The following is a 16,906-nucleotide window of genomic DNA, read 5'->3' on the forward strand; positions in this document are numbered from 1 at the left end:
ACAAGAACTTGATTCATTGGTTTTTAAATACAATAGTAAATAAAATTGAGAATGGAAATGTGGAATGTGTCAAAGAGACAACAACCCGACCATAAGGAAGACAACAGTTCAATTATAAAGTATATTATGCTAAATTGTTTAAAGATTATAGAAAACTACAATTTGGTACAAATTTGTTTTTCTTCAAGTTTTGCGTGTTGTTCCTTTTTTGAATGGAGTAGGGATGTATATTATCTTTTAGGCACACACTACTTGATACTGGTTAAACATATCCCAAAAGATGCAACATTAGGGGACGACCATTTGATATTCTGGGGGGGGGGGGGGGGGGGGCAGGAGGATTTTAAAAATAGATAACTCAGCCATGATAATCACAAAAATAAATGGTTTGTTCTGTGGTAGTTTGAAAATAAATTACCTGACTGGCAATGTATTGAAAATAAATAACTCAGCAGGTCTAATCCACAGGCGCTTGGGTATATGATACAATTTTTTTTATTTTTTTTTTGTTGATTAAAATATTCAATTTTCTATATTTATAATGCATATGCACAGAAGTGATAGATATGTATTATAAATATAGAAAATTTAATATTTTAATCAGCAAAAAAAAAAAAATCCAAAAAAATCTGTATCATACACCCAAGCGCCTGTGGTCTAATCGAAAGTATGAGATGGCACCAGATTCTTCGTAAATTCATCTTTTCCCCTAAAAAAAATCGTGAAACACTTCCCAAATTTTTTTAATAATAAAAGTATACTTTTAAAAGAGGCGTTACAACCAAACTTTAATACTATGCATGCAATACATGTAAATGCAGTTGGGAATATAAAATATTCATTTTTGCAGAGGATGATGATTAATTCTGATTGAAATGGTACATAATGACTTGACTATTACATGCGTTATTTATAATAAACAAATCATTTAAAAATTGTATGCTTACGAATATCATAAATATTGTTGTGAAAATGAATAATCAGTCCCTTGCTTTAATGAAAATGAAAAATCTTGCTTCAATAGTGCAGAAAATGAATAATCGGTCCTCTTAGTTTACAAAAATAAATAACCGATCAAAAACAAATCCTCCTGCCACCCCCCCCCCCCCCACCCGAATATCAAATGGTCGTCCCTTTATTCGACAACACGTAACATGTGCATTATTGGTACAAATATCTGAATAGAAGGGATATGATCTCTGCTCTGGAGAATTACAATGTACATGAGCATCCAGACTCCTAGGACTTTCTGATTTTGATAACGAGCATATAAAGAACGAATGACGATTTTATTTTTATCATTTGTTCTATACTGAACTTTCAATGGTACTTTAAAACGTGGTGTATGCCCAATAGGCCACCTGAAATGGGAAATTTGTTAAATTCTAAATATAAATTGTATTTACCCAGGGAAAATGAAACTGTTGTTTTGTGTATTGTCAGGCATGAAAGTGTTTGTAAGATTTCTTCTAAAAATTTGTTTATTTTCGAAAAAAAAAGTTCAGTTCAGTGGGAAATATATAAGTTGTATTGATGTCAAAGACATTTCGTTATTGTTTAAAATCCACAAGGATGCAGCAAAATAGTTTGATATGACTAAATAAACGATTTGGACTAGTACTGTCTTTTAGTATGAAGCGAACGGAAGACATTGTTAAGCCTTGTAAGATATTTCCATGCACTGAATTATCAAAAGTATAAGTGTAAGGTTTATGAAACTTTTGTAGTTCAGAGCATTGTATTCAGATCTCCAATTCGAAACAAAAGAAGCCACAGAAAAAAAAGTTCCTAAAATTTATATATATTTGCAAACAAAACATATTCAATAAACAGTTTGTAAAGTCACGCACCACCTGAATTCATATTTTCACAAACAAATAACTTTTATAAACAGTCCATTTTCTTGACTCAGTAACACTGAATGAGTGAATGCTAAATAATCGTTTTAAAGAACAATTTTTTTTTTATAATTCTGTTTCAAACCATTTGTATATGCCAATAGGTTTATGTGAGAACGGTTATATTTTAAAAGTCAAATCTGCACCCAACTTGATCTTCTTAACACCGTGTTGACTGTTTTATCTTTTAAAATCGCAATATAATTTAATAATTTAATAATAAAAAATTTGTAAACAGATTTCCCCTAATGTACCTCTTAAAATAACATCTAAAGACATTATATTTAGATTTAAGTAAACGAGAACCTAATTTGCCTATCATTTTAACCTTCAGCAGTTTTAAAGTCTATTTAAATACTTTATTTATCATTTCATTGCCTAATTCTACTTTTAATATTTGGTTTACTGTGAAAATATTATTATGGTACAAAAACATGTTTAATTTTTTGCATTACGTAATGCAAAGTATTTTTGATTGAAAGTAATAAAAACGAGTAATCTTTGATAAAGAACATATCAAGATTCATTTTCTGTTCGTGTAATACGTGTTCATTTGATGTGAAAGGATTTTGTATTAGAAAAAAATATGAAAGCAAAGCTATTAAAATGTTTGGTACCGATTCCAAATATCCGGTAAGCGTGTTTCTAATTGATATGTATTTTACCATGCATGCTACGCCGTTTACACCGATACTTATAGCTTTTCAGAGAGTTATCTTCAAATCAAATATTTGAGTGGCAATTTCTCAACACCATATATGATTATGATTAAAAGAGAGACGAAAGATACTCAACTGATCTCAACTCTAAAGTTGGAAACGAACTGACAATACCAAAAATGAAAAAAAAAAAGATCAAAAGACAAAAACAAACAAACATACCATGCTCAAAATAGAAAACTCAAACAAGAGCAACTAGAACCCCTTTAAAAAGTGGGTGTGATATTGAACGGGGACACAATTATTTGCCCCATTGAAACGCATTGACAATCATAGTAAATAAACGGAATCCTGTTCAATAAATAACTTTGATAGCCACCTTGGGACTTCTGGTTCATATTAGGCATTCATTTTGAAGTGTGTAAGTACAATCTCAGTGCCTCATGACCAGCATTCTGTTGCAAAATATTGTTTTTATTGACAACAGGGTCAGTCTGTCTACTTCAGGGGAAGAATAAAGGCTAGAATTTAGGCAATTTACTCTATGTACTGACGCCAGATTACATTTAAATCAATAACTTTTTTTTTACATGCATAAATTCAAACTAGAAAGCCTTTCAAATAAATCTACATTCAGTTACATAACTAGTGTATTAATAATAACTACATAATTTTAAACAAAAGTGTTTTTTATAAGAACTACATTCGTGGGAACCAGACTGGTTGCCGTAACTGGGATCCTATTCCGTGATATTACGTGCTTCGGAAGGGTAGCTGGTGTGACAATCACACGTAACGTTCCTATTGCAACGGGCATAACTACGTATTTATCAATCCCACAAAATGAGCTGCCAAGAATTTTAATTTTAAAAGTCTTATTTTCGAAAGAAAAGCTAGATACATGTCGAAATATTTGTATCAATTAGTGTACGGGCAAATATTAGGCTTCGCCTATATATAGAAAGAAAATGTCTACGGAAAGAGTGAATACAAGTTAGTTTAAAATAATTGAAAGTCCAGATGGTTTTTTTTTATTTCTTTATTCATTAAATATTTTCATGTTATTTTCCTCAGTTCTTTATTTATTTTGAACATTATTATGTATTTTTTATATTTTTGAATACCATTATTTCCTATTCTGTACATTGGCCCTATTTCTTTGTCCTTCTAATTTTGATTCGTCTGTACTTTTTTCTGTTAAGCCCACCCATACCCTAACAATAGTGACAAAGTACGTGCGACAATATAAAAAAAAAACAGCAGTTCTTTTTAAAATTGTTAACGGAAACGGTGAAAATGTCAAAAAGACATCAACCCAACCGAAGAGTAATTAACAAAAATGAGTCTTCAACACAGCAAGAAAAGCGTGCTTCGGTTGCCCAATGATAGACTAGGCTAAGCCATAAAGATCAAAGATCAAAGATCTTAATTGTTACAGTAACGAACTGACTATATTTAATTGGTATACAAGGGTAATAGGCTATTTGCCAATTCCCGTAATTGACCCTATTATTAGAGACCTTTATTTTTGTTGTCCCCCTTTATGAGGGACATTAATTTTTATCTACAATGGAGAGCTAGCAGAAAGAGCAAATTTACCTATGCGTAATGTGAGTAATCTATAAGGTTTTTAAATCTTTTAATTACATTAATTTGTTGTTTAGCTAAATACTTTTGACATCAGAAATTATTTTTCATGAAAAATTAGTTTAACCGCCGATACATCACTTTCAATTTATCATGCTTTGCATTGGCAAAAGCCAATTTTGTCCGGTATGGAACCAGTCTACGATTGACAAAGGGAAGTAATTTGTTTAAAAAGTTTCATTCAATATGCAAGGTTGATCATCTACACATTTGGCTATTATTCAAGGTCCATTGTGGTTATTAAGGTATTCAGCTTTTTCGGTTATAGAACCTCTTGGCTTCCAAATATTCGGTTATGAACGTTCACAGTCATGAAGGTAGACATTGCTTTTTTTTCCAGACAGACAAGTTTTCTACCTATCCGCTCTGGCATATTGCCTTATAATTACAATGATAAATCCCTCAACTGTAACATTATGTTACTACTGGACAAGGCACTGTTGGCTTTTCAATAGATAATATTGAATTTGAAAGACATCATAAAAAATATTGTGAATATTATTTTCTTTACTTAACAAACATCTTTATAAAAAAACCTGTAGGAAGGTAATTGACGCAAAAACGCTTAAAATATTATTAAACTAATTCTTGTAATTTGTATTCAATTAAAGAAAAATCAGTTTTTCTTTCAACAAATTCCTAATTAGTTAATATGAACATGCTAAAGGCTTAACCATTTAATTTAAGCGATATAAGGGGTATACAAGTAAGTTTGTGTTATACCCATACCAGGCTGCCAAGCCTCCAGTTTTGAGTGCGAGTCTCCAACGCATACGACGAAATTTGTCCCCTACCACGAGCGAGTATATATTTGATATCACAACCTGTTTCACTAAGCAATGCGTATTCATTTTCAATATTATGCTTCACCAATTTGTGTGTGCTGCTGGTGGTCTGTACGACGTTTCAAAGCATGTTTGAACTAATACTGACAAAAAACCATACTATGTAGCGTTTTGAGCTACTTTGTATGAGTCTTATAGATATTGAAAAATGGGGTAAACTTGCTTGTTTAGATTTTAATCATGAATTAAAGAAATACAGTATATTTGTAGGACTCGGAGGTGCGATGGGGACGCTGAAGTGCGATGGTCACGCTGAAGTGCAATGGGCTACGCCAAAGTGCGATGGTCTTTTCGCTTGAGCGGCGTGGGGTTGCATTACGTTTGGACAATGTGACGTTTTCAAATTCAACGTTATTAGATTAAATGGCTCCATGTTGAAGACCGTACTTTGACCTTTAATGGTTTACCTAGATGAAGGTTCATACGTACAAAGGAAAAGAAACAGATGAAACGAACAATTCAAATTCCAAACAGTTTTGAGCATTAGAGGTGGGGGTTACAAAAATATGACAAACTTAGTCAGACAACAAACCATGGAGGAAAAGGCGACTATAAGATGATCTATGTCTGCAAATGAGCTAACCAGTGTTTGCGGAAGCATGTATTATGAATGCCGAAAGCGTTAAGTAAAACAGATAAAATGTATTGCTATTAATATTAATGTTTACTTATCTTCAAGTATACATGTACATCACATAATTTTGTGGACAACTTAATTATAAAATTAATTTTCAGCTATAATTTAGTTAATTCTTGAGACGAAACCTGCTTTGTAAAAAAAAACAACCTCAATCTTAATAATTCTATTGTGCGTATATACAGTATTCATCTTCTGCAATTGGTAAGGCAAAAATAAACCCAAATGGTCCAAACTTGGTGTACTTCTCAATTTCAGGTGTTCAGCAGAGAAGCATCTAATTCTCAAGGTTTTTTTTTACAGAAAAAGCGTCACGTCGCACTATATATGAGTGAAGCATAAATGTACTTAATGGTTTTTATTTCTAAAAACTCTTATGCTATTAGATAAATAGATAAATGAGTGTTGTGAGCAATTTCTTAGCTATTACATGCAAATTACAAGTTAATAGTGTATTTGACAATGTGTTCTGCTAAGTTATTACTATAGACGTCAAATTAAGCCTATCGCACTTCAGCGTACCCACCAACGCACTTCAGCGTATCTAACAACAAGTTAGCACATCGCACTTCAGCGTGTTAACCAACGCACTTCAGCGTGGACCATCGCACTTCCGAGTCCTACATATTTATTAGAGATATTTTATAGATGAAACAGTAAACCGGTTATATATTTGTAGGACTCTAAAGTGCGATGGGGACGCTTAAGTGCGATGGTCACGCTAAAGTGCGATGGCCTATGCTAAAGTGCGAAGGTTTGATAGGCTAAAGTGCGTTTTTCCGGCAAAAATATCGACGTTAGCAACGTTCCACAGCATTAATTATGACGAGAATGTTTGTCCAGATTAAAGATTTTTATTACACAAGAAAAACAGAAGAAAAAAACAATTGCTCACAATCTGGTTTGTTGGTCGTATCTGGAAGAGGTTAGCTTAATTTGTGAAATTGTATAAATAAATTTAATAAAAACAGTTACTTTCTAATTGAAAAATTCAATACAAAAGCATTATATTTCTGTTAAATAATGAATATACGTCAACTAGACAGCAACCTAACGAACAGATGTGTAGTATAATCATACGTTATGATAGCCAATATGACAACTATCTATCTACGACCTAATGTCATTGAAATATGCAACTTAAGGTATGACATTTAGTGTAAACAATATTTTATTATGACATTTAACGCGGGGCAATGTCTCAGAACATATTATTTTATTAAAAAACGACTTCCACTAAATTCCGGATGTACTAACTATACTGCATGCAGTGTAACAATTACACCTTTCGGACAACTATCGTACTTTAAATGATGCAGTATAAACTATTCATCTAATCCAAAATGTCGTTCCTGTATGCAACTATAATAATCATACGGCCGTCAACGTAAAGCATTGTCACATGCCGATTAACAAGCTACACAATGTATATGGGTTATGCAATGACCGGTGTAAAACAATTCAAAGGAGAAAGACTACGGCTTGACACATAATTAAAACAATAAACGAAAATGTAATACGAACTCAGCAACAAACAAAAACCACTACCTGAACCACATTCTACTAGTTACACCATCGGACTTAAGCGTGTAAAACCAACGCACTTTAGCGTGATATTTGATCGCACTTAAAAAAAACCAACAACCATCGCACTTTAGCGTCTGACACCATCGCACTTTAGCGTCTGACACCATCGCACTTTAGCGTCTGACACCATCGCACTTTAGCGTACACCATCGTACTTTAGCGTGACCATCGCACTTTAGAGTCCTACATATTTAACTGGACAATGTCGTTCGCGCAAAATCTCACCCTCAGCTATGCCGACTAAAAAGGGGGGGGGGGTCTATATAATATTGGTTTAAAAATTTGAACTAGAGAGTACTAGACATATGCATTTCTATGAAATATTAAGTTGCTAATAAAGTTTCTAATGGTACTGACATTGATGGATATTCAGGAAAGATTGGATCCCATTGTAAAAAGATAGATTTAATAAGCGGATCCATGGTTCGAGGAGATAATTCGTTATTGGTCGAAATATTTATGTTTACATGCATGTATGTAGAGCAATTACTATATTTTTTTTCGACCTGAAGCGAAATGTTTGCTAATAGTGTGCATAAACTATAGATAAATTATCATATGTAATAAGTTTAAACATCGGAATTACATGTACTACTTGTAATAGTGTACAAAAACTATAGATAAATTATCATATGTAATAAGATTAAACATCGGAATTACATGTACTACTTGTAATAGTGTACAAAAACTATAGATAAATTATCATATGTAATAAGATTAAACATCGGAATTACATGTACTACTTGTAATAGTGTACAAAAACTATAGATAAATTATCATATGTAATAAGATTAAACATCGGAATTACATGTATGAGATGATAAATTTAAAATTTTAATGGAAGTTTTAAATGGAGTGTAGAAATGTTCATTGATATAAGCAAAATGATTTGGCTTGATAAGTTACACATGATCAGTGAGGATCAAAGGGTTCATTTGACTGGAATTTAAATGATTATTACATGCACATGTAAACATTCTATTTTAAACGGGAATTAAACTTCAAATACTCTAATCAAAATTACAACAGTGCATATAGGTGATTTGTAGTTATTTAACCTCATCAAAGATACGACTCGGAGGCTTATACTGCAATAAGCCAGACGTGCGTTTCATCTTTAAAATTATGAATTTTTGCGATGATTTTTTCTTGGATATCGTATGTACAATAATACAATATACTTTTGAGACAAAGTACTGTTGCAAAAATAGAGTGCAATCTTTACAAAAAAAAAAAAAAAGAAACAAAGAAATACATACTTAAGTTTACAATTGAATTAATTCTTAACTGCGTTTCTTTTATTCTTATATGCGTTTTAAACCAGGATAAATACGTCAAAGAAACGAATGCAATATGATTATTTGTTACCCCAGTATTATTTATTTTGCTTTCATATATATAATATTTGTAATAACAATTTACGGTGTTATACAAGATATAACTTAGGATGGCATTACGCATTTCATGATAGTGTACTGAATATATGAAATAGAATAAACCTCCTTGTATTTTTCTACAGTTTTGTTATCTCGAACTAAGAACTTACAATATTTGCGTCAATCACAACTGCAATTACATCTATTGATATCGCCATCAATCTGTTGATTCTTATTTATATCGTAGTGACAACAACTAATATACGAAAATGGGAAGTAATCTTGTATTTTGTTGTTCTTCAGATTTTGTTCCTGTAATTATGCCAATACTTTATCTGTGTCGTATTCTACTTTGGAAGGATGAATGCATTATTTTCTGTTTATGAAATCTACCAACCGGCAAATACTAAAACAGTGGCACATGCTCATGTTGTGCCAGCATGATGTACGTCGCGACTGTTACGGATTTTTAAAAAAATCATTCATTACAGTAACCGTACTTTTATATTGCAAAAAAAAAGGTTTTAGTTTGATAAACTGTAATTAGATAAATATTATTTCTTCAACGATAGCAAAATCTAAAAAAAAGTATTCAATTTGAATTTAAGTGTTTTATTTCGTCCCATAGCAATGGCAAGTCTGTGGGATACAGATATCTCTTTAGTAGTGTTGACGATCTTTATTTTAAAGGCAAAAACGTAGTATCGGATGATCTTTGCTTTACTTAGATCGGCTTGATTATATAAGAAATGGTAAGACAAAACACGTCCAGTCTATATGACAATGTAGTATTTGCTTTGTAGACATATCGGTTGATCATGAATTTTCTTCCGTTATGGAAACATATAAATATAATGTTGGTTCGAAGTTAGCCTTTACATTAATGTTAAAGATACTCATAATGTAGAATTCGAAACAGTTTAAGAATGTGTTCTTTCTCCTAAATACCACGTGCTCTCTTGATATAAAAAAAAACCAAAAAACAAACGTATCCACTCCAACGTAACATCGCAAACTGACCACCTAAATAACAACCTGATATCTATGTCATCTATCGCAGACATATATTTGTAAATTAATGAAAGTTGACTAACGTTTAATCTGAACATAGGGAGGAGGCAATTAATGTTTCCTTCAAAGAAACCTTTGGGGACATTGCTGCATGAAAAGAATCAGCCCCCCTTAAAAAAAACCAACGGACAATGAAAAATAAGCACACAAAAAAGAAGACAGTTGTCGTTATATAAATGATTTTAAATGATCTACCAAAAAAATACGTGAAAATAAACAAGTGTAACTAGTACAAACGAATGCAGAAATATGAAAAATCAACTCAAAAACTAATTTTTAACGCATATTCTACCATTGTCGTCCAAACAATCCCGGAAGCGATCAGCGACAGAAACATTATTCTACATGATACACCAAATGTGTAAACATAATGATCATCCTGGGATTTTTGTTAATATTCCTTATCGCTATTTTGTGCATTTTTCCTTTGATATTTTTTTTTGATTATTTTTTGTATCATGCTTCTCGCTTGAGATGGAAAATTATCGCCAGAAACTAAGGAGGCACGTGGCGTTACAATAAAATTGATATGAAATTTACAACGTCGTCACAGTTGGAAAGCAGGTCACGGTTTAACCCCAAGTTTAACAGCAACAATAGAGTCACGTGACCGTGAAAATTCAGTAAAAAAACGAATGAGACAAACCTCATTTTAACTCACTGAATACTATTGTCGTAATAAAAACTTATTGACCTAACTAATCTTGAGTATCCATAGTTTATTCTTGTCAAAGCTCACACATCAAATCAAAGTCCTTTATTCTTTATTTTATCTGCAAACTTGGAGTTTGGGTGAAAATTGTCAAGTCTCCTGAACGAAAAATCTAAATAAATGATAAAAAAATAAAATGATGGGCTGAATTTAAATTTAATAAAGCATCTCATTAAGACAAACACTCGATATGAATATCTCGGCAATAGAATGTTGGATACGCAAACGTCAAATGGATTTCAAACCGAAGCGGTAGTTTTTATGCCGATTTGTGCAAGTGGTTATCTCCCCTTAATATCACCAGTCAAAAATAAAAACCCAGCGAAATGCATAAAAATTAAAAAAGGAGTTCTACTTTACAAAAATTAGAAAGAAAATAAACGAAACTCGATTTATAACTATGTTATGATAATATAAAGAAGAGATACTTCCCCCTATTTTTCAGAGAAGGATTAAATGTAAATATTAAAAGACAAAATATTACTGCAGTAAAAAAAAACAATTCAGAAATGTGGATAATGACACCTACATGTAAAATTAAAAACCTAGCTACATGTATATTGAAAGAAATTAGATCTGGTGGATGAAATATACTACATGTAATTTTTATGTGTGGGATCATTCATTTTTTTAAACACTTCTGATTATATTTAATGCAATAAAATATAGTTTATACAATTTCAATAATCTTTCTGAAAATTGATATAATTTTTAAATAAATAGTACTGATCATATATATTTTATATTCTATAAAGTGTGACCAAGAGTCACAACAAATTTCTTCAAATTAAGAGAGCCTTTAAACTCAAGCCTATGTTTCTTATAGTACTGCAACTGACATCGAAAAAGACGCTTAGTTAACGAGTTTAATGGTCCGGAATAACACACGGCTGCAAGGTGTTTTAAATGATAGAATAATATCTATATTTTAATTTCCGTCGGGTCGTAAAAAGTTTCTTTGGTCACATTTTTGTATTTTATTCCTTTAATGGGGGTACCCCTCAATTTACGGTTTTGGGTAGTTACCTTAAAATCCAAAAATATATTTTTTGGTTAAATTTCCCTCTATTTTCGTAAATATTTTCTATGCACATATCATCAAGGATCATCGGAATGATGAAGACATAAATATTATACCATCTCCAAGTAAAACTTTCAAACTTAAAGTTGGCTGTTTTTTAGATAGAAATTTAACGCCTTTTTCTTTGAAAACGAGAAAACATATGATTCAAAAACAGTATTTGACATTTGAGAGGACACAACATATTATTGCGATACTGCATGCAAATTTTGTTGGGCAAATTCCAAACAATTTTGTCAAAAACTCAAAAATAAAAAAAACATCATTTGTACCTTTTTTAATTACGGAAATTTCCTATCCGTCAATCAGCTCCACCATTTATTTTTTCATTCACAATCAATTTGATAGTTTCGATGTGATTATGTAGATTTTGTAGGAGAAGTTAATTTATTTTTGAGTGATTTGAATATATATAGTAGTTCTTTCATGTATTTTCTGTAAATAAGTTATATTTTTGTTAATAAAATTTTGACTTTATATAAAAGTTAACCAATTAAATCCTTCGGATAAGAGGTTTTTCCGGATAATGACTATAGTTGACATTGTGTGAAAATACATTGTATGTCAATGGTTAACCTCAGAGCAATTAATATGCATGCAAGTGGTATGGGGGTAAGTACTATTGAAGTTTCGCAGAGATTTGGTGTGTGACAAGGTAATGCTAAAACCAACTTCTCTTGATATTCTGCTTTCCGTGGGCGAATCATCAGTAATGTTATGAGACTTGCACCAGAAGGCAAAATTGGTGCGTCTTTAAATTAAATTTATTGATTGATTGTTGGTTGCTTAAAGTCCAGTGGCAAATATTTCATGCATGTTCAGGACGAAAACAAGCTAACAATAAAAACAATAAGTAGGTTTTGTCATAATAGAGGCCATTCGGGATGATGATCGGGAAAATTTAGACTGCCACTTGAAAATGATGGGATATTGGATTGGAACAGAAATTTTCCATTGCAACATGCCACCTACGGACCCCTTAAAGAGTTGATCCACAAAGGTTTTTTACGTGCAAAGAACGTGACACTCCCTTTACACGAGGCAGCGGATTTAACGTCCCCATTCTGACCGGACGTGACTGCGAACTTGATACATCCCGCACAGCCAAATGGACGCCCAACTTCGTTTTACTGCCGGTCGGGGGAAGACCAAGTGACCATATTTCGTTTCCCCAGTCACCCTTGGGGAACTTTAAATTAGAAACAACAGAAATCCATATATGTGATCAAACTGATTGACATGTAACCTCACAACCTGACACTTTTATACGATCTCGCGCTCAGTTTCTTCCTTGTAGTTTGGATATGAAAACAGGGTTTTTGTGTAAAAGAAAAACCTTTAAAAAAACCAGAAAACTACGCAAAACTGAGTCCTCTAAACGTGTTAACAGTCTTTTAAGTTGTGCTTATCAATGTGAGTAATCATTTATCCATGCATAACCAAGTACTTATTGAAGTCAACACCTGTGCAATAAAGTAAAACAGTCACTGAAAAAATAGAATTTGAACTTGCTGTCAGTTCATTAATAACGATTGTTAGTGATGTGATTTGTTTTTCCATAAGAAAAAGCCTTTCTCATGTAGCACATCCTCTATATATACCGATCAATTTTACCCAAGATTGTCTCTGATGCTTACCAAACTGCCAAACTCCAGAACTAACTAGATATTGTGACACCTTACAATTCAGACACAGTGGGGCCAAGGGATATGAATTATAAAGTTTAGCTCTGAACTCAATTTAGGGGATGCCATATCTGCTGCAGGAAAATTGAAGTATATATCAAGATTTTCAGAATTACACCAAGGTGTGTCTGAAAATATCAAGGATACATTAAAAGAAGAACAATTACTTCATCCTGCCACCAGTGGTCTTATGAGCTATGTTCTCGTTTTGGTATTTCTATGGAAATGATGCCCGCATAGCTTGTTAATAGATATATATTATATAGGAAGATGTGGTAAGAGTGCCAATGATACAACACACCATCCAAGTCACAATTTATAAAAGTAAACCATTATAGGTCACGGTCCGGTCTTCAACACAGAGCCTAGGTTCAAAAGTTCATTTGATAGTTAATCGATGAAAATAACATAAAAGGCGCTTCTGAACCGTATATTGTCCCTAAAGATAACAAAAATTCGTAAATGTATGGCTATTACAAAATCAATCGTTTCTGTAGCAACATTCGCCCCTTTACATTAGGGACTGGCAGTGCAGATACATCATGCATATGGGAATATGGGTCACGAACATTGATCGAAACTTTGTACTCACATTTCTTTTGTGTTTCCTATGCAAAGGGAAGACTATATCTGACGAGTTTGACCAAATCATGACGGTATTTACGCTCCAGATAGCATTTGTACTAAAAAAAAACTGTGTTTGCTTTGAACAAACTCTGTCCTGCGCCGAACTTGTTCTTATAAAAAAGGGAAGTGTCTTGTAATGCTAACACGCGTACTGAATCCGCATATGATGACTAAGAGATTGATTCATGTCCGTATTTTATGAATACTTGAGCTATTGTGTGATGCTTTTAAAAGTTATATAAGGATCATGACTGAATTTGAATTACAACATTAGAAAATTGGTATTGCATTGTATACTAAAAAAATGTCCATGCACCAAACTGACTTTGTTTACACTCAATTTTTTGTTAAACCTCGCATTCGCCTCGGGTGACTTAGTATAGTATATTTTGTGTTATTACTGCTCTGTCCAGACTTTGCAAATACACAATATTTATTTATCTATAACTAGATACTAATTTTCACAAAATACACAACCTTTAAGATGCAAAATTAAAAACACTGTTTCAGCGCTTGAATTTTGTTTTTTTCAAAGATAGAAAAAATATTGAAATAAGTTGATAAACTGGCGTTTTATACTTTAGAAAATAATTCTGTAATATACTATAGTGAAATAATATACACAATATGAAAGTTTATGGATGTGAAAAGGTCAAGGCCACTTCTTCTTTTGCTATGTCTTAAATGGAAAAAAAATCAGAAGGTTCCAAATCAACGCCATTTTTTAATGGCAGCTCTTCATATAAGTGGTCAAATTTGTCGTTTTAACATCGTTTATAGCATATGCTTATGATTGAATCGTTTTTGTAGCATTCTATTGAATAAATATCAGAATATTTCTCCTTTTTGTCCTTGTGGTTGAAATATTGATATTTTTAGGTCTGACCATTGACCAGTAATATACAATAAGGGATTTATAATAAGTTTTATACCAAACATATTGACAAAAATTCTGTAAAAAAATATGCTTTAAATTATAACTGAAAGTGACTCAATTTTGAATTTCAGAATCATTATTATTGTAAAATTAAACTATTAGATTAGCTTGCACAGTAGCCCTTTGTCTTATTTCTCAGGGTATTTTATAGATTATGAAAGTAAACTTTTTTGAAAAAATGGGGCTTCTTCTCTTGAACAGGTTGCTGTATCAGCTTCTTTAAATAATTACATATTTATAAACAAAGTATTGTATATACTTTACCTGAATACTAGTAATAGGAAATGAAATGAAACTGGTGGGACAAATTTTGTGCATTTTACTTCAATAATGATCAAAGATGCTTAAAGACAAGAATTTGCCATTTGAATAAATTCAATTTTGTAAGAACACATCTCTATGAATAAACTTCTTGTTTGGCTGACTTGGCTTGATAAGCTAGTTTTTGCTCTTATTACTATAAAATTGAGAATGGAAATATAGCTTATACTAAGTAAAGAGATAATACTAGTAATATAAGCAAGATTTTATTAACTGACCTTCTTTTTCTTTTTTCATATGTTTTTTTTCCTACAGAATTTTCTTTGCAATGCATTTTCTATTGCTATTTTTGTGCTTTTGTCCATCCATACAGTAGGCTATCAATAATTTGTCAGACCTGTCAGAATTTTCCAAAATGTTTAGCTTTAAACGCAATAAAGAAGATCTTTGTTTGTTGTTTCACTTTTCCAATGTGTAAAGTTTTACTATGCACATGACCCTGACACATATTTTGTTATTAACGTTACATGACGTTGATGACGTATGTTGAAAAAAGAAAACAATGTCACCGTCAATTTGTGTAGGGGATCAAAAGGGGTTTTAGTTACTTTAAAATACAAGTATCGTATGGAATTTTTAATCAAAATTTCATTCATGTCTTTAATAAAATCAGTATTTTAGAGCACTTTGAAACAGGTACAATGATTCTACAATGAAAAGAAGCTAAACTTCACGTTTTTGAAGTAGAAACGTAGCTAAAACCAGATAAAAATTGACATGGCTGGTGGTCACTAAAATAATTAATTGATGTATAAAAGTAAAAAATGATGGCTTGAAAATAGTGTATAAATTTAAAATAGGTTTCCCGGTTTCATTTAAGATTATAACCGTTCTTTTCTGTATTTGGATACGCAAACGTCAAATTAGGAAAAATCGATTTTTTTGGCGAACAAAAAAGTTGGCTATTTTTTTTTAGAACGGACAGGATAAAGGAATAGCAATAACAAGCTATTTTTTGTAATGTTTGTATGTCGTAAAGAAATTATATTGGTCACAAAACCTACAAATTTTTAAATGTAATTGTAATAAAAGCATGACAAGTTGCAAAAAATACTTTAAACGTCAATCTTTTAGCCGATTGATTTGGCGGACTTTTTGACGTTACGGACGACTGTAGCGCCACCTAATTAATTCCCCCTGCTATTGTTGCTGATAAAGCTTGACGACAACGGACGTTTCCAAGGACTTGCTTTCCAACTGGTCATAGGTAAAATAGCGATAAACAGATTATCTTTGGTCTTCTCAACTCGATTGCTTTTCTCGCTTTTGACGTGCCGGCTCAAGCGAGAAAACCAATCCCGTTAAGATGATGAACGATAATCTATAAATATTGAAATCACTACACTAGTTCATCCGAATAATTTTTTATATTACAAACTTTGAAGCGAACATATTTAAATAAGCTAAGTTATTTGCCATTTCTATATTGAAATTGTGAAAGCAATGCTAAAAACATTATAGGAAAGAATACTTAACCTAAAATAGGAATAACATTTTTTTTAAATTGCTGAATAGAGGCAATGGTAATGTACTAATGGACATGATAACCATGCATAAGGATTCGACATGCCTGTGCCCAGATTTTAAGCCTCATTCTGATATTGTATTCAATCTGTTATTATGTCAGTCAATACACTTTTATTCCCTATGTAGAAGTTTCGAAGTTGTCATGGTATTTTTTAAACTCATTTTGATGTATTTCGTAATCAACGGATGTATTGAACATTTAAATGGGTATTATTAAGTCGTAATTAATGAATCCTTTGTTCATATTAACATGATTCACAAGAACAACTGGTGATAAGAGAATTAATCATCGTAAA

This window comes from Mytilus galloprovincialis, chromosome 11 (assembly GCF_965363235.1).
Source record: "Mytilus galloprovincialis chromosome 11, xbMytGall1.hap1.1, whole genome shotgun sequence".
NCBI lineage: Eukaryota > Metazoa > Mollusca > Bivalvia > Mytilida > Mytilidae > Mytilus > Mytilus galloprovincialis.